This window comes from Sphaerodactylus townsendi, linkage group LG04, assembly GCF_021028975.2.
Source record: "Sphaerodactylus townsendi isolate TG3544 linkage group LG04, MPM_Stown_v2.3, whole genome shotgun sequence".
Taxonomy (NCBI): Eukaryota; Metazoa; Chordata; class Lepidosauria; order Squamata; family Sphaerodactylidae; genus Sphaerodactylus; species Sphaerodactylus townsendi.
The window spans coordinates 15,088,134-15,097,166 of record NC_059428.1 but is presented as its reverse complement, the minus strand read 5'-3'; positions in this window follow the sequence as shown (position 1 = coordinate 15,097,166).

The following is a 9,033-nucleotide window of genomic DNA, read 5'->3' as shown; positions in this document are numbered from 1 at the left end:
TGGTAGGTATTTCTCCTGGACTTTACTTACTGATTTGGGAACATGTTGCTGCCCTATAAGACAGAGTAGTTTGTATTCCACAAAATGCCAGTGGAAAATGCTGATGTTCTGAGATCTTCCTCCCTTCCTCCTCTTTCCAGAGCATATTGCAGCCTTGAAAAATGTAATCTCTGGGATGAATGGACTTACTGTATATACTCGTATATAAGTTGAGTTTTTCAGCACATTTCTTGTGCTGGAAAAGTCCCCTTCAACTTATACACGAGTCAGGTGTATTTTAAAAAATATTTTAGGGTTTTTACTTTGTCGGCCACCGGGGGCGCAGAGTTTAGGCTAGTGGCACCAATATTTCAGGGTATCATCAGACGACACTCCTGATGATACCAGCCAAGTTTGGTAAAGTTTGGTTTAGGGGGTCCAATGTTATGGACCCCCAAAGTGGGTGCCTAATCCCCCATTGTTTCCAATGGGAGTTAATACTTTATGGGGCTACATTTTGAACCAAACTTCACTGAACCTGGGTGGTATCATCAGGATAATCTCTTGCTGATACCAGCCATGTTTAGGGGGTCCAAAGTTATGGATTCCCAAAGTGGGTGCTCTCATCCCCCATTGTTTCCAGTGGAAGGTAATAGTAGATGGGGTCCTTTTGAAGGTCCATAACTTTGGACCCCTGAACCAAACTTCACCAAAATTGGGTGGTATCATCAAGAGGGTCTCCTAAAGATACTCTGAAATGTTGGTACTGCTAACATAAACATTCCTCTCCTGACAGATTGTGTGAATAGTGTTCACTTCCGAACATGGCTTACCACCTGCCATGTGCAATGGTTAAAATGTATGCACACTAAAAAACTTGAATGAACTATTATTTTAAAAAGCAGTGGTAGTTTTGAGGTCACAGTGAACAGGTATGGTCCTTCCAGTTTTTATTACATAAGATTCATTGTTTAAAACGCCTTCGCCTACAAAAAAAAAAGCTAAGGTTTTGTACTTTTAAAGTTATTGTTGATACCCATATTGTTCTTGTTGACCCTCTTTTTCACTTCACAGTTTACTGTTTTTCTTTGAAAATAAATATTCAAAAAATATTTAATTTTATTGATGCCTCAATTAATGTAATTTTATTGGTATCTATTTTTATTTTTGAAATTTACCAGTAGCTGCTTTCGCATTTCCCACCCTCGACTTATATGTACGAAGTCAATGGAACACGCTTTTCCCAGTTTGTTGTGGAAAAATTAGGTGTTCTCGAGCGCCTCTATGCGCGGGATTCGACTCTATACACAAGTATATACAGATACCCATGCCAAATAGCTTTGTGAGTTGGGCCTCTGCAGTTGTGGGGAGGGTGGATAGGGACTGCAGTTGCCTATAGAGGGTGTGTTCGTTGTGGCCAGAGCGGGGACAGGAGAGACCAGAGAGAAAGGCGGAGAGCCAGAAAGAAAGAGTTCTCATCAGAGGCAAAAGCCACAATGGGGCCAGGGGGTGCACATTGCACTGGAGCCAGCGCACCTGGGGGCCGCCACAAAAAATTCAAGCTTGTGTTTTTTTTGTACTTTTTAGTGTGTTTTCAGTTTTTGGCGTGCAGGGGATGGTAGTTTTTAGGCTAGAAGTACGCCAAAATTCAGGGTATCGCTTTAGGAGAACTCTCCTGAGGATACCACCCAGGTTTGGTGTGGGATGTTTGGTTCAGGGGGTCTAACATTATGGACTCCCAAAGGGTGTGCTCCCTTCCCCATTGTTTCCAATGAGAGCTAATAGGAGATGGGGGCCACCCATCCTTTAACACCAAAGGGGAATGGTCACTGACTATTGGAGGGCCGCCACATGAAGTTTCCCTATTTCAGTTCTTCAGGCTATCCAACCTCTTACAGCCACTGTTTCTCTAAGTTCTGAGAGATATTGAGTATACTCTGTCCCTCCTAGCCTTCCTCTCACTGGTTCCTTACTGGCCACACTGGCGCACTGGACACAATATCCAGACTCAAGGGAACTGGGATTGCTGGACACGATCTGTCGTCTTTCTGCTGAATCCTGTGCCCCTTCACACAGACAGTTTCAACAGTAGCAGAATAAGAATCGGAAGAATGTTGTCTCACTGACAGGCTTTTCCCCTGTTTTTTATAGTACGTCTCAGCTCTCCCCTTACCTGTGGCTCTAAGGTCAGTGGTGGTGAACCTTTGGCACTTCCAGATGTTATGGACTACGGTTCCCATCAACCCCGTTACCAGCTTTATGGCCAATTGGGAATTGTAGTCCCAATTGTAGGAGAGGGTGTTATGGAAGAGTTAGTAGCAGGGGCTTTGATGGGAATTGTAGGTCCATAACATCTGGAGTGCCAAAGGTTCACTCATCAATGCTCTAGAGTGAACTGCACCTCTGCCAGCCAACGTCAGGACGCAGGTTTCCCATATTAGGGGATTGTTTGAGGCTGCACCTTACCAAAACTCTTAACCCTTTTCTGGGTGTTGAATCCATCACAGCCATCGAAGCACTCTCTTTGAATACCTCCAAAGAAGGAGACTCCACCACAGTCCAAGTTAGTGCATTCCACTTTTGAATAGCCCTTACTGTAAGGTAGCAGTTTTTTCTACTGATGTTTAGGTGGAAATCTCTTTTTCTTCACATGGAACCTATTACTGAGGGTTGGTCGTGATACCAAAGAGATTCAGGCAGATTCAGATTCGAATCAGTTTCAGGATCAATGGAGTTTGGGATCAGCCGGAATCCCAAACCTGGCAGTTTTGGACACATCTGCGAATCTGTGGAAACATCTGAGAAATTTGGATGCGTTTATTTTTTTTTAGGTTTTATTTCCACGGCATTTCAGCCTGTAGGGGACACAGTTTCAGTCTTATTGGCACCAGAGTTTCAGGTATCATCAGGAGACTGTCCTGATGATACTGCTACCCATGTTGGTGCAGATTTGGTCCTGGTGGGCCAAGAGCAGTGGACCACCAAAGGTGCCTGCCCCTATCCCTCATTCTTTCCAATGGGAGCTAAGGAGATGGGGATTCTCACGCCTTTGAGGGTCCATAAGTTTTCTCTCCCAAGTGAACAAAACTGCACCCTGAAACTTCAGGTGTGCCACTGGCTTTAAAAGTGTGCCCCTTAGCAGGCACCCCCCCAGAAATTTGCCCAAGATTCTTCCTTTCTGCAGTGACTTTTGCTCCATTGCTGCGTCAACGGGGAATTTCTGGTGGAGGCTGTGGGGTGCACATTTGTGAAGGTACAGTCACAAAACTTTCAGGGTATCTTCAGGAGAGTCTCTGGATGACACCATCCAAGCTTGGGAAACTTTGCTTCAGGGGTTCAATGATATGGGCCCCAAAAAGGGTAAGGCCCATCTCCCACTGCCCCACTTTCAAAGGTTCAAGGAAGGGTGGCTTTGGGTGAATAGCCTGACAAAGCCATGTTATGCCTTGTTAAATAAACGTTTAGTCTCTGGCAGAAAGGATTTTGTGACACATTTGCTGTTAGGGTTGTGGCGGGTTTTTCCGGGCTGTGTGTTTACATCTCTGAAGATGCTAGTGGAATCTCAGGAATAGAGATACTCAGACCATGGCTACATAACCCGGAAACAACCTCCAGCAATTTATGTGTCATGTGGGGGTGTTAATGGAGGTAGATCAGCTTGGTGACTTATGCAATATAGTAAATAGGCCTTTTCTGCCTATTTTCTGCCTTTTTTTCTGCCTACTGTTATGGTAGGTCCACTGGTGCAAGGTTGAGCAAGAATACTGTGTATGAAAGCAGGGACTTGCCAGCTTGGCTGCGATTGTTTTTGTAATGATTTGCGGGTTGAATTCCCTCCTTGGTTCTGGAAACTTCTGGGGGAAGTTGGGCCAGTCACTCTCTCCCATCTATACATACTTCAGATGATCATTGTGGGGTTGTAAACTGGGAGCAAAGCCATGCATAGTGGTTAGATCTTTAGACAACGAATGGGGAAATAGATAAAAAAATATACATTGCCTGTAGATCAGGCTCTTAGTCTTTCTGACATTATTGAGGTTAAATGTTGATAATCCACATTCATAAGAACATAAGAAGTAGCCTGCTGGATCAGACCAGAGTCCATCTATTCCAGGACTCTGCTACTCGCAGTGGCTCACCAAGTGCCTTTGGGAGCTCACATGCAGGATGTGAAAGCATTGGCCTTCTGCTGCTGCTGCTCCCGAGCACCTGGTCTGCTAAGGCATTTGCAATCTTAGATCAAGGAGGATTAAGATTGGAAGCAATAGATTGACTTCTCTTCCATAAATCTGTCCAAACCCCTTTTAAAGCTATCCAGGTTAGTGGCCATCACCACCTCCTGTGGCAGCATATTCCAAACACCAATCACACGTTGCATGAAGAAGTGTTTCCTTTTATTAGTCCTAATTCTTCCCCCAGCATTTTGAATGAATGCCCCCTGGTTCTAGTATTGTGAGAAAGGGAGAAATTTTTCTCTCTGTCAACATTTTCTGCATAATTTTATAGACTTCAATCATACCCCCATCAGATGACTCCTCTCCAAAATAAAGAGTCCCAAACTCTGCAGCCTCTCCTCATAAGGAATGTGCTCCAATCTTTCAATCATCTTCGTTGCCCTTCTCTGCATTTTTTCTATCTCTTCGATATCCTTTTTGAGATGTGGCAACCAGAACTGAATACAGTACTCCAAGTGCGGTCGCACCACAGCTTTATATAAGGGCATGACAATCCTTGCAGTTTTATTATCAACTCCTTTCCTAATGATCCCCAGCATAGAGTTTGCCTTTTTCACAGCTGCCATGCATTGAGTTGACATTCCCATCCACTAAGATGCCCAAATCCCATTCCTGGTCTGTGACTGATAGCATGGACCCCTGTAGCGTGTATGTGAAGTTTGAATTTTTTGCCCCTATGTCCATCACTTTGCATTTTGCTACATTGAACTGCATTTGCCATTTCTTAGCCCACTCACCTAATTTATCAAGGTCCGCTTGGAGCTCTTCGCAATCCTTTGTGGTTCTCACCACCCTACATAATTTGGTATCATCTGCAAACTTGGCCACCACGCTACCCACCCCTACTTCCAGGTCATTTATGAATAGGTTAAAGAGTACTGGTCCCAAAACGGATCCTTGGGGGAAACCACTCCCTACATCTTTCCATTGTGAGAACTTCCCATTTATACCCACCCTTTGTTTCCTGTACCTCAACCAGTTTTTAATCCATAGGAGGACTTCCCCTCTTATTCCTTGATTGCTGAGTTTTCTCAATAGTTTCTGGTGAGGAACTTTGTCGCAAGGCTTTTGGAAATCCAAGAAGACAGTGTCCAGTGGTTGCTCCTTATCCACACATGACTGTTTACTAATCTCAAAAGAACTCTAGTAGGTTTGTAAAGACAGGACTTGGTTTTGTTGCCTCTCTAATTTCTTTTTTTTCCATCTCTAAGTGAATCCTCTTGTGCCACTGCTTGGTCAGGGGGACGATAATATTCTAATGTTTAAACTATCGCGCTTCACCCTGGTATTGATATCCACAGTGCTTCTGTAGAGGAATCAGCTCCCCGTGCATTGTCTATTTTATGTGACACTATGCTTTCTTTGATGTAGAGGGCCACCCCACCCCCAATACACCCTGTCCTATCCATCCTGTAGAGCCTGTAACCTGGGATAACAGCATCCCACTTGTTCTCCTCATTCCACTATGTCTCTGTGATGCCCACTATATCAATCTCCTCCAAAACTCTGTACTCCAGCTCCCCCATTTTAGGTCGAAGGCTTCTGCTATTAGCATAGAGACACTTGTCTACTCTGTCTCTGTCCCTAACCTGGGATTTATTTTATTTATTTTTATTTATTTCTCAGTCTTATAGACCGCCCAACCCCCGAAGGGCTCTGGGCGGTGAACAACATAAAATAACAGTTACATAATAGACTGTAAATAAGTTAAGTTAAAATGCAGCAGTTAAGAACGACTAATAACAGCAATGCCCAAGTAACCAATCCCTCGTTAAACTCTCCCAGAAGGGGAGAGGCAAAAGAGTGGAGCCCATATAGATGGTAGTGGGCCCAAAATGTAGGAGGAAGGCGGGGGACACTTATATCAGCGGCTGGACACCTCCGAAGGCCCGGTGGAACAGCTCCATCTTGCGGGCTCTGGGCGGAACTCACCAAGATCCCGCGAGGGGGCCGGGACAGCTGGAGGAAGAGTGTTCCACCAGGCAGGCCAGGAATGGGTAGCGCAAAGTCCTGGCCCGCGTGGAGCCAGCTTGCGCATCATTGGCTGAGGGGCCAGGGACTACGCAGTAAATTCGGCCTCTGCTGAACATTATGAGGCCTAGTAGGGACATATATAAAGGGGTAATGCGGTCAGAAGGTATGAGGGTCCCAGGCTGCCAGAAGGCCTTAAAGGTAAGTACCCATACCTTAACGAAGATGATCCGGAATTCAACCGAGAGCCAATGCGAGGCGGCGCCAGTATTACGGCTGAATATGATCACGGGAAGGCGCCCCCCGTGAGCAGCCGGCGCTGTTGCATTTTAGGACCAGTTGTAACCTCCGGATCAACTGCAAGGGCAGGCCCGCTGCGAGAGCGAAAGTTACACAGGGGTCCAGCCTGGAGGTGACCGCTGCATGGATCCAGCAGAACGGATTGGCCAGGTCTGTGTGGGAGAGGAAGGGAACCAGCCGCCAAGCCTGCCGAAGATAAAAAAATGCAACCCGGGTTATATGGGCCACCTGGGCCTCCATCAAAAGAGACAAATCCAGGTGGACCCCCAGGCTGCAGACTGAGGGGGCCGGCGCCAATGAGGCCCCCTCCCACACCGGCGGCTGGAAATTCTCACCCTCCTGCTACTCCACGGTCAAGCCAGGAAGGATCTCCGTCTTCGATGGGTTAAGAAGTTTTTAACTCTGCTCTGTTGCGAACCAACCAGCAACCGCCTCCAAACAGTGCTAGCAGAGCTGCAAGGGCGATATTTACCGCCCTCCATCAACAGAATGAGCTGAGTATCATCAGCGTACTGATGACAGATCAGCCCAAAGCTCCGTACCAGCTGAGCAAGGGGTCGCATGTAGATATTAAATAACAGCGGGGCCAGTAGCGCTCCCTGAGGCAATTCCCCACAATGGAAAGTGGGCATCAGCTGGGAGGCTTGGTCCCCACACCACACTTTGCTGACTCTCGATCCCGGAGGAACGAGGCAATCCACGATGAAGGACAGTTGCCCCGTAACGGCGGAAGCGGTAGGCGGTGGGTCAAAAGATCGTGGTCGACCATATCAAACGCCGCGGTTAGATCTAACAATACCAACAGCGCCGGAATCCGCCTCCTGGTCAAGCTGCATACGGAGCGCATTCGTGACGGGCGACGAATGAATATAGGTCTCAGTCCCATGCTCAGCAGCGGAAGCCGGACTGGAAGGGATCGAAAGCCGCCGCGGCATCCAGGAAACCCTGAAGCTGCTCCAACACCGCTCTCTCAATTACCTTCCCCAGAAACGAAAGATTCGAGACGGGGCGGTAATGGTGGCACCCAGATCGCCAGGATCTAAGGATGGATCTTGCCTTTTTAAGAGAGTTAGGGCGGACCACTGCCTCCTTCAACCCACCGGAAAGACTCCCTTGCTCAAGGGAGTCATTGATTGATCTTCAACAGGAGATTTGGGGTAAAGCTCCCCTCCCGGCAAAGCTTAACAAAGCCAGGAGGGGCACGGATCCAGAGGACAAGTAGGTAGGGATCTAACAGCAACTTGGCTTCAAGAGCCCTGTCAACAGCGGCTTCGGAGAACGCAGGGAAAACTGCGGAGCAAAACATGGGCCTGAAGGCGGTAAGGGAGCCTCCAGTTCACTAATTGTAGATAAAGAGTGGGGAAGGTCCTGGCGGAGTGATGCGATTTTATCCGCAAAAAAGCTCATAAATGCCTCACAGCTAATAGTCAATTGAGAATTTGCAGAACCTTTCCGATAAAGGGAGGTCAAAGACCAGAATCACACGGAACAATTGTTGCCGAGGCCAGAGCTAGCAGATGCTAGAGAGGAGGAGTACCAAAAGCCCTCTTCGCTTCCTTTCTCACGCTATCTCCATAGGCTTTCATAAACGCCCTATAAGATGCTTTGCTCTCGCATCTCACTTCGGCTACTCTAAGATTTCCTCCACATTTATGTGTTTTGCCCTCTAGCCTCTTGTAGACACTATCACTTATCACATTGCTATGCTCCTTGCTTGTATGTGGTTGATTTAGAAAAACCTCCCGCTCTGTCTGCATCCCCATTGACACTGTATTCCGAACCGAAGTCACCTTAGCTCCTGTCGGCTTTCCCCCAAGGATCAGTTTAAAAGCTGTTCTGCTACCTTTTTAATGTAGAGCGCCAGCAGCCTGGTTCCTCTTTGGTTAAGATGAAGCTTGTCCCTTTTGTACAGGCCTGCCTTGTCCCAAAAGGTCCCCCAGTTCCTGACAACTCTGAAACCCTCTGCCTTACACCACCTTCACACTTTGAGACCCTGTATCTCCGCTTGCCTAGCTCGCCCTGCGCGTGGAACAGGTAGCATTTCAGAGAATGCCACCTTGGAGGTCCTGAATTTTAGCCTGTTTCCTAGCATCCTAAATGTAGTTTCCAGAACCTCCCAGCTACATTTCCCAATGTCGTTGGTGCCAATGTGGACCACAACTGCTGACTGCACCCCAGCACTGTCTAAAAGCCTATCTAGACGAAGCGTGACATCTGCAACCTTCACATCAGGCAGGCAAGTCATCATGCGGTCATCACGCCTCTCACAAACCCAACTCCCTATATTCCTAATGATCGAATCACCCACTACAAGGAGCCCCCAACCTCCCTGAGGGGTATCCTCCGAGCAAGAGGATATCTGATCACCAGCTAAGGAAGGGATCTCATCTAAGGGAGTATCTTCCACCACCTCAGACTGGCTCCCTCCGTCCCCCAGAATCTCATTCTCCATGACATCTGAAGAGATGTCACCTTGGGAGTGGGACCCGGCTGTTAGGTCCCTGAAAGCCTCATCTGTCACCCTCTGTGCCTCTCTCAGCTTCTCTAG